Raw genomic sequence first — 21,243 nt, forward strand, 5'->3', positions numbered from 1 at the left:
TACTGACCCTTTTTTTCTAAATTTTCCAGGAAAGATGGTTTGACTCAAGTGGGCTGTATGCCACACCTATCCTTATATATGCCTTGGTATCTAGGTCAATAAACAACACTTCTTGCTCTCCTAATGTCGTTTCTCTTAAGAGCTCGACTTTCCTGTACTTTAATTATGTGGACAAATCCCATGTAACGCCACCACCTCTGGAGATTGCTATTCTGGGAAGGGGAAACGAAATCGTAGTGCGACAAGTTCATGAACTCGTTTTCTTTTAACCAAGTCTCCGAGAGAGCTATGACGTTATAGCTGCAATTCAGACTCGCGAATAGTGCAGTTAGTCAGATAGTGCAGTGGTTTTTATTTAAGCTTCTTATATTACAGTGAAGAAGACATACCACCGTCTCCTCCAAAGGTGTCCGTGGCCTTCGGAATGCCGTACATTTAGTCTTATACTCTACAATATGATTTGCTATACACTACTACATAATTTTAGAAAGTTCGTCTTGTGTAGCACTGTCAATGATGCTCAAGCTTTCGGCCTTCCTAGCTAGAATTTTAAACCGTACCATCGTCCGAATCTCCAAATCTTCTTCTTTCGGGTGATGGCCATCCCGTGCAAGGTTCAATTTTCGGGGGCAGAGCTGCTCGTTTATAGAGACTGGGCTCTTGTCAGTAAACCCAAGTTCACTCGCGCAAATCATTTTTTTTTTGTCGAAAGAAAGGTATCCCGAGTGCTTCGCGACGTGAATTTTATTAGAATGTTTTGTTTATCCTTATGCTTGGTAGGTACTCACTGAATCGCATCAATTTCGGCTAACATGAAGCGTGCTTTAATCTTGTCACTTACTTTTTGCACCACGTCACTTAGTGTCTGGGGGATTCCTTTGATTGCAATATTGGTTGCTCGGCTATACTGTTTCAGCTATGTTAGCTCATTCCTAGTTCCAGCAAGCGAACTTTCCAAGTGCTATTTTTTTCTTCAAGACACCATCTTCTTGTTTGGGCGCTGTCAGTGTTTTTTTTTTATTTTAGTTGTAAGTTCCTCAAAAGTTTCGCTCACGTAGGCTACACTTTGCGTGCGGTCAGTAATTTCTTGTCCAAGATTTGCGATAGTGGCACTGGCAAATTTTAGCAGCTCTTTATCGCGGTTGGAGGCATGGGAACCATCACAGACAGCGACTTATCCAAGTTTTCACCGAGCAAGCAAGAAAAAATTTGCACCTGTAATGTATGCAAGATGCGTTTAAGTGCTCCGAAGTGCATCTGTCAGGATCGCTCGCTGTTGTGGCTGTCCGAACGCTGCCACCGTCTTTTTACAGCTTTCTTTATTAGGATTCCGAAGGTCCGCGCAAACGTTTGAGTAAGGTGTGGTCAGCTCCGTTCAAGCCGGTAACAGAAATCTCTGATATCCCAACACAGTACTCGGAATTTATGTCTTGAGGGCTCTATCTTCCACCCGCCTCTTCTGACAGAAGTACCATCTAATATCTATATTCTACAGTGGGGAGCCGAAAAAGAAAAAATAAACCTACAGCCTATCATACGAAAGGATGACTTACCCGAAACAGGAAGTGCATGGTCTGGTCGATGCGGAAATTATCAGGCCATTAACATCCCCTTTCGCGTCGCCACTCACAATAGTGCCAAAAGAAGATTGAACATTTACAATGTGCACTGATTACAGGCTAAATTATAACCAAATAAACTTATTTCCGTGCTCGATAACCCGAACTGATGATATTGTCAAAGAAACAAGTGGCTGCCGTGGTTTTCGCGCACCGAACTTTGCAAGGACTACTGATAGGTGAGCCTTCAGGAACAATACAAACAGTTTACAGCCTTTGGGACACCTTTCGGCCTGTTTGAATACAACCAACTACCTTTCGGTTGGGAGCATTCTGGGGCATGATTCCAAAGGATCATAGACAGGAATACTTCTGTTTTGGACCAGTTGGTGCAACATACTGCAAGTTTAAACAGAGAGAAAAAAAACGACAGCAAAGATAGACGCACACACAGCGCTGGTCATGTGCGTACGTGTACCTTTGTCTTCGTTTTTTCGCGCTGTTTAAACTTACAGGAGTATGGACAATGCATTTCAGAAATTCAAAGGCAATTTCTGTAATGTATACGTCGATGATATAATTATCGACTTGAGATCACGAGATAACCACATTTCATATCTGTCCCAAATAAGTGCTAGATGTATTGCGTAACGCTAAATTATAGATTAACACAAAGAAACGTGAGTTCGTCAAGAACACGATTGTCTTACTTAGGAGAGCGCTGGACGTACAGACAAAAGAGTGCAAAGGAAGTATCGGACAAGCGTATTTCCCACCTAAAAAATTAATATGATGTACACTTTCTACGTGTTTTTCTATGACTGGCTGGACATTTTCGAGCATTTATAAAAAGACTACGCACTGGAGAGTAAATGTCTAAAGCGACTAACGTTCCATTCACTTGGACCATGGGGTGTGAGCAAGATTATCAAGACTTGGTCGAAATAATGCCATGTTAACCAGTTTTAACCCTCCCGGCCTTCACGCAACCATATTAACTGAATACTGATGCTTCGCACTACGGAGGGAGAGCGGTTATGTACTAGAGGGATGATAATGAACATCCGAAACATCGACTTACGGCTATTATTCTTATGCGTTAGCGAAAGCAGAGGAAAATTTACTACTACAGAAAAAAGAAGCGTTAGCTGTTGTCATGCCCCTGCGTTACTAGCATACACACCCGGAAGGCAGAAGCTTCAAGTTATTCACAGACAACCAAGCGTTCAACAACATCCTAAACCTCACTAGCGAAAAGGACAATCAGTTAGGTGGTCAAGTGAAATACACCTGCTCACCGTCGAAGTTACACACAAGCATGGTGTAAAATTGCCCCATGCTGATGCAAGGTTAAGACTGCACTTACCTACTAGAGACTGTCACCAAAATGTGACGCAACTATTACGTGGTGTGGAACTGAAAACATGGTAGCAAAAGAATGAAGATCAGAAATACCAAAAGAATGCAAATGTTTCCCAGTATTACCGAACTTTACCGGGATCCTCCATGTTCTGGAGGGCCTGATGATGTCTGGAGAAGGTATTGGAAAATAAAACAGGTTCCACTGGGATGGCATGAAGCTAGACATTTCGGAATACGTCTATACGTTCCGCGTGTGTCAGCTGTGCAAAGCAAAGTTGAAACAACGTGATACCGCGCTTATTACAGCAGAACACTAGAATAAACCATTTTCTCTCGATTTTGCATAGTTCTAAAAGAAAAGGGAGGAAGTGCGGACCACTCGAACGATCCCCTTAACGATTGACGAATGCATGTAAACGGTAGCGTGTAAACCGAGAAGGGAAGCTGCGCAGAGCGTGATTGCACTCCCGAACCAAGAGATATCCAATGATATCGAAGTCACGATTGCAGATAACGGTGCCGCGTTTCGAAGCGAGCGTTTAAGGCGGTGTGCCCGACGAATGATGATTAAATGACGATTTACCGCACCCTATCACCCAGAAGCAAACGGACTGACTTAAAGGGCTATACGTGACATTAAGCAGTTCATCACCTTACACCCTATATCAGGGAGCTGAAAGTGCGCATTAGAGGCTGCGGTTAATCCCCACATCCTTTCTCACACAACCGGACTATAGGCTGCAGTCCTTACTTTGCTCTCCATGGAAGATCACCACGGCTACCGTCTGATGGACCCTTGGGCATTGTAGGCGTAGTGCTCTTACACGAACGGAACAAAAAAAAGTGAAACGCAAAAGGCGAAAGTACAATTTGGCCATGAAAAAAGAGCTATATCCGTCACCCTTACACGAGGACATCTGCCAATGAAGTAGGAAAACCATGTTCTGGTGCTAAGGGGATTGCGAGGGTCGAAGTTGCCTTTCTCCGGACAATATATCGTTGTAAAGATAAGGCGACAACAAGAAATATGGAAACTCACAACGGTATGCTACATCGGACATAATGGGGTCGTGCCTCGGTTGGCAACATTGTGCCGTATCAGCCAAGCAGGGCTGAAAGTAGACGGGCGGCCTCTGGAACACCTCTGTAGAGAATAGTTCAAGATAATCTGAACAGAAGGATCATCAATGGCACTTGCAACTAAAAATAAACAGGAACGTTATATCTTAACTGATTACTTTTTGCACGTATGGACCGAGGTAGTTATTGACACTGACCCTCCACAAAGAGGAAAAAGTTAGGCTTTGTATCCTCTCCTATTCGCAATCCGGTCGTTCTGGCTTCACCTTCCAGACTTCGTACCTATCTTTCTAGCAGAATTTTCGGCTGTAGTTCTAGCCTTCCATAAACTAAATTCCTCAGCGAATACAGCAGTGGTCGTAACAGGTTCTCTGTCTTTGTGCTCCTCCCTAAGAGATTTCGGTGGGTCCCAGGCATTGCGAGCCTTCAACTTAATTATGCCCCACCCCCCCCTTTTCCATCCTATTTATCTTTCATCAGAATTGCTTGGGAGTGTGGGCATAAGGGCTTATTCCCGTACAATATGACATATTTGCTAGCGAAAGCATCTCTGGCTAGTCCTGTTATTCAAATTCTACTTTAATCAGCCTTCATCATAGTGACTAGATTTCGAGAGTGAATGGGTGAATGATCCTGCTTGAAGTTTGTGCCCCGTCTCTAACAATCGCCCCAGATTTTCAGCACCTATCAAATCTCATGAACAATAATTTTTGTCATGCGCGAATTCTTGAAGTCGTGAGAACATTGAAAACTTATGGAACAAAATCACTTCAGGAAGAAGTGTGTGACCTTTTTTTCTTTTTCGGTAATTGTTTAGACATGTATTATCAGTTCCTCTGGGCGTATATTATTGTTTAGAAAATGTATTATTTCGAAAGTGATTGTTTGGCGACCTTAATAAGTCCTTACTAAGCAGAATACCAAAGCATATATATGTAACATTCGAGGAACTTTCGGAGATAAGCAAGCTGCTAGTATTGTGAAGAAGGCTATTTTTAGCTATAGATCTAACTCCAGGGTCATTATTCCAAGTATATGTCCAACTTTTGCCAGTATTCTGCAGCGTAAGAAGTGCGTTTAGGTTTGTGTGAGCTGTAATGTGTTAACCCCAAGCGACGAAGCAGCAGTGCATATGCGATTGTAATAGAGCATAGTTGTTTGTTCAGCCACACTTGTAATAAACTTCTGACATTATTTATTACACTTATCGAGCGGGTGACTTCATCACGTATGCAATTTACGTGATTTGACCTTGCTGATATGGCTCTTTAATATAACGGCTAAAATTATCGTGAGCTGGCATGCATTAAAGAAGTGTAACAAAATACCACAAGCCGCTGACTGTCTGTAGTCTTATATATATATATATATATATATATATATATATATATATATATATATATATATATATATATATATATATATATATATATATATATATATATATATATATATATATATATTGCTCTAGATGACAAATACATTGTTATCTGCACATTTGGTTCCAAGCCGTTCACGAATCTCCATTTCAATAATAGTGTAACCGTAGATTTAGTTCCCTCGTTATATTAGGCTGCTTCTGGCCCCGTACAACACACATTTCTGCTGTCCGCGCTCATTTTAATTGCTGCTGCGCGTCTCATATACGACTCGTGCGGAGTTACCTAAGTTAATGGTCGACGCAAAAAGTTGCGCACAATCAGGGACCTTTCGTACATTCTCGAAGAACATTTCTTCCACTGAGCTCGGCGGACACGGCTGGGTTCGAAGCTGCAAGCGCCTCGACCATAGGTTCGGGAACATACGCACGCACTTATTCAGACGCGCATACACACCGTCTCGCGGGTCATAACAGGCTGCAAGTGTGGTTCGCCGACTGTGGAATGAACGTGTTTCGCTTAGCCTAATGTGGTTCTTGACTCCGTGTCACACAATATGTGCGAAGCATTTCGCTCGGTACCGTTATATATGTATATATATATATATATCCTCGTGAGTTGCGGCTATGGGGCATTTGTCCAATATATTGGACATCAAATATTCCGCCACTACCCTGGCCGCCGCATGTTTTAGCCCGTAAAACCGAATTGTCCAATATTTTGGACACCTACTAGCGCCACCTATGAAGTTTTGTTGAAAATGCATTAGTAGTTTGGACACCAGGGGTGTTTGCAATGGTGGCATTGAGCAGCACAGCTTTCTACGGGGACTTCACACTTTATCACTCGTTCTTTTTCTGTGATGAAATTTTGATTAATAAACGGATTTTGCACTTTTGAAGCCATTTTTAATATTAAATGTGCCCGTGGCTACTGCGTACCCACCACCCCAAAAATGACCGGGTAGAGTTCCAGTGTCCAATACATTGGACATCATGCTGTGCTAATACAGCCGATCATTGTGACATACTAAAATTCATTTTTCTTCTCTGTAACGTAAACATCAATTTCCGAAAAGCTCACAAACATCTGTGAAGTTTAATACACCTCGGAACTCAGGAGGATATATATATATATATATATATATATATATATATATATATATATATATATATATATATATTTATTTATTATATATATATATATATATATATATATATATATATATATATATATATATATATATATATATATATATATATATATATACAGGGGTGTCCCAGCTAACTTGGACCAAGATGGGAAAAATACCCAAGAGCTTTAGAAAAATCGTACCGACACCGACTGCATAGTAGCCATAGTCGTATGTACTTACGGCCGGCATTTTTTTCATCACGGAGAATTACTTAAATAATTACTTTTAATTAGTGAACTTTTTAATTATTGCTTGAATCGGAAGCATATAAATTACAAAGTTGTAGGGCACCTCAAATAACCTCCGAATCAAGCATTTGTTTAGTGCTCAGCTTTGTCTCGTTGGTCTTTCCGAGAAAAAACAAAAGCGCGCGAAACATCCAAAGTACGAAATGGATACGCGCTCGCGCACCGCTACTCAAGCGCTCCCAAGCGAATAGCCACGGATACGCGGCTTTACTAGCGGCGGCGACTCGATACAAGGCTTCACGCTACGCGATGGTCGCGGCATCAAGAGAACACGCCGCTGACGCATTGATAAGCGTAGCGGAGCCTTGTACGATGCGGCGATAGGAGAATGAAGCTGTATATCTTTCAATGGTTGCTTGTAGGCGCTTGAGTAGCGGCGTGCGAGTGCGCATCAATTTCGTATTTCGCGTATTTCGCTGGCTTTAGTTTTTTCTTCGAAAAAACAACGAGCACCACTTCAGCACGAAAGAAATGCTTGATTCCGAGGTTATTTAAGGTGCCCTACAACTTTGTAATTGATATGTTTGCGATTCAAGCAATAATTGAAATTTCACCAATTAAAGTAATTAAGTAATACTTCGTGATGAAAAAAATATTTGCCGTAAGTACATACGACTACGGCTACTATGCAGTCGGTACAATTTTGGGTATTTTTAAAATCCTGGTCCAAGTTAACTGGGGCACCCTATATATATATATATATATATATATATAGTAAAGAAGTTCCGGTTCAACTCCCACGAAGTTTTGTTTTTTGGTTCGAGCACGCTTTTTAAGGCAGCTTCGGGTTGGGTTCGGTTGGACAATCTGCTCTCTTTCGGAGGCCTGTTGTCTAGAGGATGCAGCAACAATAATGAAACGTGTAACGATGCAGAAGAATAGAGAATCCGAGTTTCGAGACACGCCTGCAGAGAAAGAAAAATCACTACGAAATATATCGGAAGAATTCAGTAACTCGCTGGTTACGTCTCCCGACTATTTCTTCTGGCAGCCAGATGGGCGTGCGCGCCAATAGTAGCGTCGACCGAGACATTTTCCTCTCACCCTTTGCGCTGCAAAAGAATAGGCAAATGTAGAGTCGTGTGGTAACATTTTCTTTTGCTGACGTCAGTTTTCGTGTAATTCTTTTCGTTACCTAGCTTAACAATGAAAAGAAGCAGTCAGCAGGAAGTGATTGGACCCGGCTATTTTGGAAGTGTTTGCAGCTGCACATGTGCCGCACTTGCACGTTCAACTGAACCGCTAGAATTTCCAGCGTTGGACAACGTTGACAGCTTGTCGTGGACAATGCCACGACAAGCTTTTCTGTTTTTTTCTTTATTGATTTTTTTTGCAGTTATCGCACCTGTTTAATAGTGTATCATTGTGTTACGAGGTAGTAGCAAGACATGTGGAACAGAGATGATAGTGAAAGTAGGTTATTCTTTCGGTGATGCTGCAGATGTCTGCCAGGCCATATGCCCAAGGGTTTGCCCAGAAATTGAAATTAGAGGGAGGGTGTCCGAATTTCTGGAGGGGAGGGGTGGGCGTGTTGAGGTAAGAGGAGAAGCAGTAGTCATTTGTATTCTTTTTTTTTTCTTGCTGTTTGCGTGTTGCATAGGACTAGCAATGTTTATGACTCCAAGAATCCTGACAAAGATTGCGCAATTACTACAATTTACAGAAGGACCAAAGTGGTATTTACGAACAGACAAAACTAAACAACAAGGGCTACATAAAATGTGTCCTCTAGGTAAAAACCAGGAAACCAAATCTATGCGCAACACTGTGCACACCCGCGGAACGCGTATATCGGAGCTCATTTCGGAGAAAATTTCCGGGCGATTGACCGCTCGAGGCACTTTGCGTGTATTCGCAGGCTTCTCTCGTGCTTGGATGAACACATTTTTGTAGCACGTATTGAGCAGAAGAAAGCTGTATCAGGAGTTTTTTGTGTCGCTCTACTATTTTCTCATTGACACTTTTCATCTAATTATAATGTTTGACAAATTGATTCATTCATTAAGACTAATTATCCAACTAGGTGGAATGCAAAAAGTGATCTGAGTATCTCCAAGCGACGGCAAACAACATTACCTCGGTTCTCTCTGGATACGTGGCATACGCATACTTTTAAAGTTTGGTTCGAGTTGTGTGGGACACCCTATATAGGGCACTAGCTTGGCGCCTTTGAATACTAACGAGCATTGAAAGTCGAGCTGATTGGTTCATGATCAGGTGAAAACAGCGCCACCACATTGGACGAGACTGTGAATACTGTGAGCTCATGCGTAAAACTACGTGGCGTGGTCGCTCCGACGTCGCTGTTGGCATCGACGTTGTCGATGATTTCGATGTGGCTTCCTATCAAGCACATTATTGTAGACACGTCCTCTATGTGCCATGTTTGAAGCTTATCATCAACGTTGTCATGTGCGCTTCCTTTGCACCACGAACCGTGCTTTTTATGGGAATGAAAAAGAATAATTGCACGCAAACACGCCGCCATCATGTCAAGAACATTGCGTGCGTGCTTGCGTGCGTGCGTGCGTGCGTGCGTGGACAGTGCACATAATGTAAACCTTGTCCACTACAGTATTGATAGCTCTGGCCTTCGAAATGCATGCACAGATGCCACCATGGTCTGAAAGTCTGTGTGGAGCACAATGTATTGCACTAATTGCCCACTACTGCTGCAGATACTTAGGAATCCCGGTTACCTGCCTTGTGATATAGTTGTACTCCTTGGCTTGCGTAGCCTCTGGCGAAGCAGGATGTGCGACAGGCATGCTGGAAGCCCGAAATCTACAAGATCGTTTTTTCCAGTAGTAAATGCAGCCCATGTAAGAAGTCTGTATGCTGCTCAGGAGTAGCCGCAAGATTTGATGCAGATGCTGAATGCATCCGTATGCTTGCCTGGTTTTAGGCATTGTGTATAAGATGTACTGATTCTGAATTTCTTTTTGGGCTGTTTCCATGCGTGGTTTTCCACGTATTAAATAAAACAGAAAAAAAGTTGCGCGATAGCTCAATGGTTACTGCGCTCAACGGCCGCATGTACATTGCTTCACTGGCATGGGTTTGAATCCCAGTGGTAGTTGTAGTGGAGAAGTTTTGTTTTGCTTCGCGCTGTGGCAACGGCAAAGCTGGTGATGACGAGGTGACCTGACGATGAAATAAAATCATCGTTGCGTGTCGTCGACGACAACAGCGGTCCATGTCAGCGTAACAGAATGGACAGACCGGACGGACCGGGACAGACGGACAAGGCAGACCCAGTTTCGAGCACCTAACTGCTGTCGCAGTAAAATGGGGAAGAGTACGCTAGAAACCACCACCTCAATGGGACGCAGTGCTTCCCTGATATATAGGAAGGAGGGAATAGAAACATTAAAGCGAAAGACAGGAAACAAAGGGGGAGGAAAGGGGGAAGAAAGGGAAAAAATTGACCCGCCGCGAAAACTAAAAGCGAAAGTAAGGCTACGACAGAGTAAAATGCGCGGGGGGCCGGGACAGATGCTGTTTTTAATTGCCGGAAGCTATAATAGATCAAGAATTTTAAAAAAAACAAGAAAAAAGAAGACTCGACATGATCGTATTCCTATGATTCTTCACTCAGTGCCCAAAGAGCATAACTGAAGGAAGATTAAAACTGCGCCAAAAAAACGAGGACAAGCGAAAGGAACACGCAAGACACCACGAGCGCCTTTCGCTTGTCCTCGTTTCTTTCTGTTTTTCTTTTGCGCAGTTTTAATCTTCCTTAAATTATGAACCAACTAGCCCTCAAAAACGTCCTGCTAAAGAGCATCAGTACGAAAACAAAACTACCTAATATGTGACAAACAACAAGCCAGATCAGTCGCTTTCAAGAAGGAGCGGATGGGCTTAGTTGCGCCTAGGCATACGACCGCTAAGATGCAGGCATTCGTTAAGGTACATGGCAGGTTATCGGAACGTTATCAGAACTACACGCTCGGCGTGGAAAATTTCACGATTGCCGGAAAAAAAACAATGGCAAGCTTTTATTTATTTTTTTCTAATTTCCTGCCGAAATCTCAGCGCAGACAAATCACTGTGATTTCCCAAATTGCAAGATATTTTCTTGTATTTAGGTTATAAAAAATTATGGGGTTTTACGTGCCAAAACAACTTTCTGATTATGAGGCACGCCGTAGTGGAGGACTCCGGAAATTTCGACCACCTGGGGTTCTTTAACGTGCACCTAAATCTAAGTACACGGGTGTTTTCGCATTTCGCCTATTTAGGATATCTTTGCCAAGGATAGGTTCTTCGATACCTAATGATCGACACATCTCGTTTATTTCCGATGCAATGCAGTCGATCGATTTAAAAGAAAATAATATATTTAGGCACAGGCAGACAGTGGCGTAGCCAGAAATTTCATTCGGGGGGGTCTCACGTTGCAGCTCACCCTCCTCCTTACAGAATTTGTCGAGGGATCAACAAATACATGAATAATAACTGCATTGCCATTGCGAAAGATGCTGCAAACGAATTTTTGAATGCTACGCACTGTAAAGACAAGTAAAATATGTATTTTTTCACAAAAAAAGGCACTCGTATGTCCCAAAAATTGTGTCCGAAATAACTGATATCAATGCTTTCATGTTTTTTGTCAATTTAATAAGTAGAGAAAATACCACACGAACTTAAGAACTATATCAGTTCGAAACCAGCAAAGCAGTGCATGCCATTGATATGAAAAATGTAAAAGCCATTAAATGAACAAGTTGAGAACAAATGTTTTAATGAAACTTTGTCAGTCAAGGACATTGTTTACAATTTTGGACATATACAACGGCTAGGGAAAACTCTAAATGACGCTGTCCTTCGTTACAATGTATTGCCCAGGGGCAGCTGTCGGGGTACTTTATTTAAATGTAGTCTCCGTGATCATATAGACATTTGTCCCACTGACTAACGAGTCGCGTGATTCCCGTCTCATAAAACTCCTTGGGTTGCTGCTTCAGAAAGTCTGTAACTGACTCTTTCACATCATCGTCCGACACGAATCTGGCTCCATTGAGCTGTTTATACAATTGCCCCAAAATGAGGAACTCGCAGAGCGACAGGTATGGGCTGTATGGCGGATATTGCAGCGTTTCCCACTTGAGCTTTGCCAATTTTGTATTAACCACATCAGTGACGTGGGCACGGGCCCTGTCCTGAAGCAAGATGACCTTATTCGTCAATTTTCCACGTCGTTTGTTCTTGACTGCGACACGCAGCCGATCCGGCGTTTCACAATATCGGAAACGATCGATAGTGTCTCCACGTTTAGCAAATTCTATGAGTAATGGCCCCTGACGATCGAAAAAAAAAAAGAAACGCAATGAAGAAAAGCAAAGGAAAACATGTTAGCCACAATCTAATGCCTACTTTGGGCACCTAATGTGGCTACCGAAGGAATATCGAAGAAAGCGTGAGACGCTTGGTCCACAGAGGACCATACTCATACTGCTAGGTATCCTACACCGTCGAGACAAGACTTTCCGGAGAGATAGCGCTCAAGTGAACGGGTTGCAATCCGCCGAGTCCCCACAGTGATGGCGGCGAGCGACCATTGTTTCTTTTTCTCGTCTTCTGGCCACAAAGCGTCCAAAACTCTGCCAAGCGAAAATCTACTCGGCCAGAGAAAAGCGAACGCGCACCGAATTGCGCAGCGCAGTGGTCGGTGCAACACGAGGAAAACGCATGCGCTCTGGCTGGCTCTGGCAGCCCGCGGGTAGCGAAAACAAGAAAATTTGAAGTGGCTCAATGTCTCCTCGCGAATAAAAGTCAAAGTAGAAAAATAAATATGAAAGCAGTTACCTTTGCTGGCTCTAGTGTCTTGACATTCATGCTATGGCACAGGTGAAAAAAATTTTGATATTTTTTTTCTGTGACATGATGGCACAAATGAAACACTACAACGCTTTCTCTCATAGGATCTCGCTGCGTGCTTTGTCAACTTATCTGATAGTGTGTTGATTTGGCTTGTCTGCTTGTATGTTCCGATGTACGACTTTAGAAAAGACAATGCACCTTTGGCGTCAAAAGTTTATAACATCATTAAACCCACAAGGTTCCAGAATTGAAAATGTAAAGCCCGACTTCAGAAATGTCAATGCACCTTTCGCATCATAAGTTTATGAGAACTTTATACCAATAAAGTTTTAGAATTGAAATCCATGCGCTCCGTAGATTCCGCGGCCTCCGCGAGATGCCGCGACGAGCCCGGTGGCCAAAACGCCCTTGAAACTTTGTGCTCGGATGGGGCTCCTTGCATTATGTGACTCCCGGTGCATGAACGCTGCCGCGAAATCCAGCCCGAATTCACAATGTACGCGCCGAGGTGTCTTTTCGCGCAGATAGATTTTCGTGATTCGAGACAAAATGCAGGAAGATTTCCGGCGCGGGGGGTTGTTTTGGTCGGCGGTGCATGGACAGAACGAAAAAATTTGCGGGAGGGGGCTGAATCCCCATAAGCCCCCCCCCCCCCCTTGGCTACGCCCCTGCAAGCAGACACTGTCAGAATCCATGAGGTCACGCCGAGCTCGCGCGTGAACTTGAAGGCGACGGCGCCACACGTCTCAGTATAAGTAACTATATATGCTTCCTTTCCGTCACATATTATTCGATGTAAATTCTCGTTACGAAATGTTTGTTATCGTTATCCAGACACCTGCGGAGCTCCGTTGTGTACCAAACAACCTACGTTGTGAGACGTTTGCATCAACAGACTGATGAGCTTGTAATCCAATACTAGAGATTAAGTTTCGACTCGGCAAACAGAGTAAGCTCCGTAGACGTGCGTTTTTCTCATTCGTGTTTATCCTATTTTTTTTTTTTTTGACGGAAACACGCTGCCCGCGCTCGCCGCGTATCTTCTGCTTCGCCGAAGCAAGGACCGCATGCGAGAAGCGATAACCAAACGCCTAGGTTGCAGAACAGAGCTCAGAGCCCCGTTCGTGTAAAGCGCGGCTCACAAGGAGTCAGCCTATTCACGGCTCAAGTGCGAACGCACTTCTTTAAACCCGCGTTCGTATCTTTTGCTGCAATGCTTCTGACTAAATGGATTACGTTGGTGATCATTGCGCTGGGACAGAACGTAAGTCACGAACGTCGTCTTGTTTTAGGCCGCAGTGTGCAAGGGAGCACACGAGGGTGTTTCAAGGCAATCTCGTATCCCTCCGCGCGTCGGCATTTACAGGAATTAATTCTTGGCTGTTTTAAACTTACTTTAATTTAATCGTAGCTTGCCGTTTGTTTGCTTGTGTGTTTTTCTTTATGATTGTTTTCATGTTGAACGCGCCTTAGGCGCGCTCTGAACGCATTTTCACTTTAGTCTGTCCAAGGCGTCTAACGTGCACACCATTAGTTCTCCGGTTGTTGCATTCGGGTTTCCTTTCCTAAAACGTGACAAACTTTTATACTAACACGCAGTCATGCAATGAAGCGTCTGTACCAATATCTCACAGTGGCTCTCGCAGAGGTTTACTTTTCTAAATCACCGTGAGCGTTCATCGATAGAACTTCAATGAAAACTTGCGCTGCGACGGCCAAAATTTCAAAACGGGGCTGCGTCACAACAGCAGCTTTGCTTACTGGTGATGGCGGATTTCAAGACAAAAGTGGCGAATTATCATCTTAAAGGTTCATTTTAGAGCTTATATTGACTACGTAAAGTTACAGACACTCAAAAACATTTCTTTTAAACAAGTAGTCAAAGGAAGGCATTGTAATATTGCCTTAGAACATGTCTCCATGATGCACTTTCCCTGTGCGTAAAGTAATTATAAGAAAGTAAACTGGCAGTTGTACTGAAATGATTAAAGAAACCAGGCGAAGCAAAGGCAACCTTTGGTGGGTAGAATTTGTAATTGGTATCTTCATTGGCGCTGTTTCTTAAATTTTTTCGGTAACTATATTAAATTTCTTGCGCGATAAATGAATTGGCAAAAGGAACTCAGCCGGAATTTCACTTTGTTTCTGCCCGACCAATAGAGCACAGAAGCCATAAACACGCTATAAATGTCCCTATTCATGACATCTTTAATCCAAATTTAGGGCTCGTGTTTACACGATTCATTTCACGTAAAAACGCTACCCAAATGGCTGGCGTTCGAGTGCCCGCCATTTATGCTGGCCATTGGCGCGATGGCAACTTGGCTCCAGTGCCTGTATTAACGAAGCCCGTCCTACGCTAATGCGGTCCGTAAAAAGAAAAGCCTACCAATCGTAATAGCAAACATAATGTTAGCGAAGGCACCTGACCAATTACAAGCAGCTTTTGCCAAATAAAAACATTTCGAATTCGCTCCCATATGGATAGATGGATGAAAAAATTTAATCGAGAATCCTGAGATACGCGATTATCGCGCAGCGGGCCGCTCCCACGTTGGGATGGGCAGACCGAACCTGGCCGCATCGTGGGCTCTCTGGACGGCAGCTGCAGATTTGGTCCCCGTAGTCGGGGCTTCGCAGTGAGGTATTCCATCTTGACCGGTCCGCTTGATCTGTGCCTCGTAACGAGGGGCATCGCCAGAGCGTGTGTTCTAAGTTAGCTGAATCGTCGCACTGCTAGAACACGTGTCTGGATAGATCGAATCTAATAAAAATGGGTTGGGGTATATCCCCGTCTGCAAAAGTCCAGATTCCTAATTTAACTTTATCTCAATTTCAGGCCTGCGTGATGCAGGTCATGACGTCACACGCACCTTCCTTCGTGTGTTCAATATCGTGCAAACAAGGGAAGCCTCAATTTAGAGCCACCGTTTGGAAGTATATTCGTCTTTGTCTAGACAAACATGTCTAATTGTCGAAATGTCAACTCCAGGCTGAGGCTTATCTTGTTCTCTTAATGTTGATCACTCCATATTCCTGTGACTCATCTATGTTCTTCCTTTTTGTGCGCGCCATTACCTTTCCTTTCTTTCTTTTTTTTTCTTTGCTTTTTCTTTCCACCGTTCTTCGTGCCTCTTCTTCCTCATCCTCCCATGAAAGGTTGTCGACCGGATTCATCCCCGTGTAAGCCACCTGCCCTAGACCACACTGTACGGCCTCGTGCTTACCCGAAAGCATTTTTGAAAGATGTCCATACTTACCCAAAAGCCCAGGTTCGGGTCGGGTAAGCAGTAGTTGACTCGGGCCCCGAGATGGACTTGGTGGTCCTAGGAGCTTTGGACTCGGGCTTTAGTCGGTCCCGTAATAAGCCTGTGCACGCCATTTGTCACTCTGCAGAACTGCAGACGACACAAACTGCAGCCCTATGAAAATTTTAGGTCGGTGGCACCTGCCGATTTATGGCAAAGCCGGGGCAGGCAGGCCACGACACAGCAGCGATACAGTGCACCGATTAGTGTATACATTGGTGGTGCTCTTCGGTCACTGGTAAAACGGTACCGGTAGCCAGCCTCGCCCACTATACTCCCCGCCTTTTTGTTCGTCTTCGCGATACTGGAAAACTCTGGTCAACTTTGCTTCCAGCTTATTAGGGCCTCTCGTATTCCTAAAGGTGATCGTGCCCAGGCTAGAAACAGGTGACCCAACGTTCCAATGGAGGTGGCGTGGTGAGTTTGACAGCTGCCCCACTTGTCAACAACAGGTAGCGCAATTGCCAGGTGGGAGTGGCAGCGCAGGGCAAATTTCAAGAGTGGCAAGACGTCACAGAGTCGGAACAAAATGACTACGAGTTAGATATTTGCATTACAATGACATTGAAGAGATGGGAAACTACTTGGACGATGGAAGACTCGCTGCAAAAACAAAATTCACGAGACTGTCTTCAATTGTCCAAAGCGTCATTCGTACAACAGCCGCAAGAGGAATGAGCCGAAGAAATTTCAGTATAATTCGTTACATTTTCCAAGAACAGAAGACGAGCTTAAAGGCAGAGTCGTTAACAACATTTTGTAGCTTAACAACACGTGTAGGTGTTCGGCAGCAGTAATTGATGTCCGTGCCACTTTTCATTGCCTCCTGTGTGATCATTTAAATGCAAAAACAAAATCAAACAAACTTGAAACGCTTTATTAGGATAATGAAATAAAGTGGTAGCAAATAAACTCTGGAATATTCATACACAAATTAGGTTGTGTGCCATGGGGCATAGTGCACATTGTTTCTGGTTTCCATTTAATTTCTTCATTACTTCTTCAAGCGAGTTGAATATTTTACCGCAGAATATCGCATAACTAGCCCAGCTAAATAAATTTCGACTTTCAAGTTCCATGTTTCTTAGATAAACATACTTCAAACAAACGCGGATACTGCAAAATCTTGCAGCGTTGGCGAAATGAAAGGCACGTGGAAAATAAAAACAGAACGCAGAAAATTTAAATATCTGACTGCATTTTACTTTTTAATCATATTGTCACACGTTAAGTGGATCAACCTTCATGTTTATTGCCTTGTATTTGTTTTCTGACACTACGCGGGTTCCTTGGGAATGAACGTCAACAAATAAGCATCACAGCCCTACATAATGGAGGCGGGGGGGGTATAAGAAAACTACGTTATCTACGCTGTACACGCAGTGTGCTTAGCACCCGACTTGTTGACACAAAAGTAAAGAGTAAAAATTTAGTCATATTAAGAAACACGGATGCCCAAATTGTGAACTGAAAATAGACGCCCTTAAAATGAAGCCGAATAAAGCAATAAATATTTCATGCACTGTGTGAGAATATGATTGCACATTAGCGTCACCCTTGCATGTCACCGATTTCTATTTAATGGGGCTTAAAGAGCTTCTAGTGGCACTTTCTTATGGTATTCTTAAAGCCAATACACCAGCGTATGTAAATATACATTCCAGCGAAGTTTAGCCGCTAAATTAATCATTGTACGTTGCAATGGTTAATTGAGATTCAGGAATGAGATGAAATGGATGGAGGTGTGTACGGTATTGTTCTACCTGTGCCTTCACTATATATTGCCGCGCAACTATTTGGAAAGTGTACAGGCGTTCATATAACACTTTAACGCACGAGCATGGTGAACGGAGGATGCTTTTTTTTTCTTTACTTTCTTTAGATGCACCTTCACTGGAAGACCTGACGCAATGAAATCTGCCTCTTGCAAGTAGTGCGAGTGCGGCCTAGTATCATCACAATAACAGAAAACTCGATCATGCTTCGTTTAATAGCCTCAAGGGCTAATGGGTCGAACCGAACAGGGCCAGTCCGCGTCTGAATCTTTCGGGCCCAGGCAGGGTACGGGCTAATATCGTTGTAAGCATATTTAGCGCCAGCAAACAAGGACGGAAGGGAGACGACAACACAATGCGCTCCCTTCCGTCCTTGTTTGCTGGCGCTAAATATGCGTTCAATTTACCAACACGCCCAACAAATGGCAATATCGTTGTAATTCTTGATAATTTCGTCGTTATTTATTCTTGTGTGTAGGCTGTACGGATGGGTAGGGCAAGGAAACGGGCGTGGGCGATGCGGCGGAACACTAATGCATTATATTTTACGGTACTTTAAAGTGAAGTGAAGCTCGTCAGTACGAACTCGTTAAACGGTGTTACGAATGCCGTGTGCACGCGAACTTCCATGAGCTGTTTGCGCGGTAGGTGGGCGGCCTACGAATGGGCACCACCGTCCGCCAGTCCTAGTCCACTGCAGGACAAATACCTCCCGCAGGCAATACCGGCCAATGGCAAAGAGCTCTTACGGACAAAGAGCTCTATTTATACTGCCCCTGGTTTGTTTCGCCTTCACATTATTTAAATTTTCATTTTCGGATAGGCCTGTAAGTACAAGGAGTAATCCCGTCAGTTATTGTTACCAAATACAGAAGTCGGAGTTCTCACAGTAAGATATGCCACTAAGAGAACTTCCAGAATTGTAATTTACTAGCGGCCAGCGATGCCAGAAGGAGCAGGCTAATATCTAGACTTTATTTTCTAGATACGACCCTACTCCGGCTGGCACCAGTGCCATAGTAATTATACGCCACCACCCACGTCACTCATGTCAGCTCAAAATTGGCCTCTATCAACTTCAAAGTTTCTCTCGTCGTAACTTGCATGCGGCCAGAAGTTACGATTTATAGAAACTCTGTTGATTTTGCAATGAGCCACCTGGCTCAAAGGTGAAATGCGGATATCGATGTTGCGAGTGGACTTTACTGAAGTCGTCATTATCGACTTGCGCTCGCGAAACATTGTTGCACATGCATTCACATATGTTCATTCATTAGAATGTTTCTTTATTTTCTTTTTATTTTGTGATGCGAGCATTTTTCGTTTTTCTTGCAAAACGATATCGCTACCAACAATCTCTGCCATCTTCCACTTCTTAACACGCGAAACTGAATTGAATCTCTTATTGCTCGCTGCTAATTATTGTTGTGCATGTTTCAATCAATAAATTTCAGCACTGTGACGGATGGAGAACCCAATCAACTGCTCCTTTGAACCATCCACGCCGAAGCGGTATGTATAGAAAATGGGCCTGGTGCGTGAAAACCGTGCCGTTGGCTCCCGCAAGAAATTCACTCAGTTTCTGGAACAATCTTATGTGGCACTCGCCACACAATTTGCGGCGTTGATATGTTTTTCCTTATGCCTAATTCGCATGACATTTGATGTCACTGAAAATTACTTATTCATGGATATTAGGGAGTGTTAGCGCACTCAAGCGTCTTTGCTTACCCAAAACCCCAAACACAGCTTGCGTTCCACCCGCCGTGTTTGCTTCAATTGAAGTCATAGCGCTGGATTGACACGGACAAGAAAGACGACAGTACGTGTGCCATTTGCTTAGCAGCTTTGCCGTTACGTTTCAAAGCACGAGGTCCCGGGATGAAATCCCTGCCCCGGCCGCTGCATTTCGATGGGGGCAAAAACGCCCGTGCACCGTGCATTGGGTGCGCGTTAAAAAAGCCCAGGTGGTCCAAAATATTCCGAAGTCGTCCACTAAGGCGTGCCTCATAATCATATCGTGGATTTGGCACATAAAACCCCAGATTCTCTCTACAGCTTGCGTTCTTTTATACACCGGGTGGTTTACGTCCTCTAGCTTTGACTGCGCAAAACCTTAAACTCCCTGACAACGTGGTCCATCCTCTTCCGCACTCTTACTAAGCATTCACTCCGACGGGAACTAATTATTTAAGAGGCAACAAAAGCCCGAGAAAAGGGTGCGATCGACGGCTACCAAAAAGCTTTACGCGTGCTCTCCGATGAACCAGTGCTCTGACACAACCGCTATTCATTTTTATTTTTCATGTCGCAATTCGCCTTGGTCAGTTTGTCTCCATTTCCGCCACCTGTAATTGAATGCCGTCGGCATTTCCAATCTTTTTCTCTTCTTTTTTTTTCGCTGGCACGTCTGCAATCTGGCCACTGCTGGAACTGACGGGCTCACAATGAACAGACCACGCCATAAGCCGGCATCCCCATCCGCCGGCCGTTCCACGTCGTCTCAGTGTGCTCGCGGCTAGCTGGCCTATATGGTTCGCCCAGTGGCTTGGTCCCAGGCGTGCCGAGGTTGCCAAGTCGCCCCAGCAGATTTCTCGTCCATTCATAAAGCCCACCGGTGGTCACACCACAGACGGTAACGAAAAGTATACTTTTTGACTCACATATACTTGCAGTGATTACACGTAAAATAAAGAATTTCGCCGAATGGGTGTAACCCACGCTAGCTACCGTCGTTATCCAAGGCGGAAGGTGTAAAAAAAAAATGCGGGGCAGAGAGTAGTAAACTATACGAGGCAAGTGCAAGGACGTAACTGCAACTACAAGGCTCGTTTACCAGCGAAATTCCAGGTGACGGGCGCGCAATCTAGGGATGTGATTGCGGCGCTGCTCGTACGTGCCTTCTCTCGTGCAACGTATCCGGGTGTTTTTCATATGCATGGCAGCTCCGCAATGCGTACGATGCGTGCTCGAATCAATGCCGAGCGCTCTAAGACAATGTAGATAGCGTTGGTCTCGGTCACACAATGCGCGTCGTTATTATTATTATTTTTTTTTGGTGCTGGGTTCTAGATACTTAAAGTTCGGTGCGAGAATTTTCAAGAAAAAAAGATTTGTGACGATGTTGTCTAAGCAGGGTAAGGTTCGCGACGAGGTTAGAATAGCTGCCCAGCACGATACAAAGTTTCATATGTTGACACTTGCTTGGCTTGTACAGCTCTCCTACCTGCGCGAAGTCCGAGCATGCCCACTTCAAATCATACCATACGGTGAGTACAACAGTTAATGAAGCGTCCTTAACTCTGTTCGTGACATACAGCGTTTCCACACAATTTGTATTAACTCCCCAGAAATAAGCTCGAAGATTGAAACTTGGAACCTGATGCTAATACTCAACATCCTGGCAAGAGAACGACAATATGTACACTTACTGTTCAGCGAGAAGGCCGTAGGTTTATGCAGAGTTGCTTCATGTTCCCGAATGTCACTTTTTGGTCGCGTAAATTGCGGT

At 43.9% G+C, this 21,243-nt stretch overlaps 1 long non-coding RNA gene across 1 annotated transcript; it reads left to right on the plus strand.

Annotated features, from left to right (window-relative positions):
• The first annotated feature begins 13,807 nt into the window (after positions 1-13,807).
• On the plus strand, positions 13,808-20,996 carry LOC142570946 (uncharacterized). The gene is made up of 4 exons (XR_012825721.1): positions 13,808-13,913; positions 19,187-19,244; positions 20,188-20,367; positions 20,950-20,996. It is a non-coding gene; the product is annotated as an uncharacterized LOC142570946 (long non-coding RNA).
• The last annotated feature ends 247 nt before the right edge of the window (positions 20,997-21,243 follow it).

Source organism: Dermacentor variabilis, chromosome 1 (assembly GCF_050947875.1).
Source record: "Dermacentor variabilis isolate Ectoservices chromosome 1, ASM5094787v1, whole genome shotgun sequence".
Lineage (NCBI taxonomy): Eukaryota > Metazoa > Arthropoda > Arachnida > Ixodida > Ixodidae > Dermacentor > Dermacentor variabilis.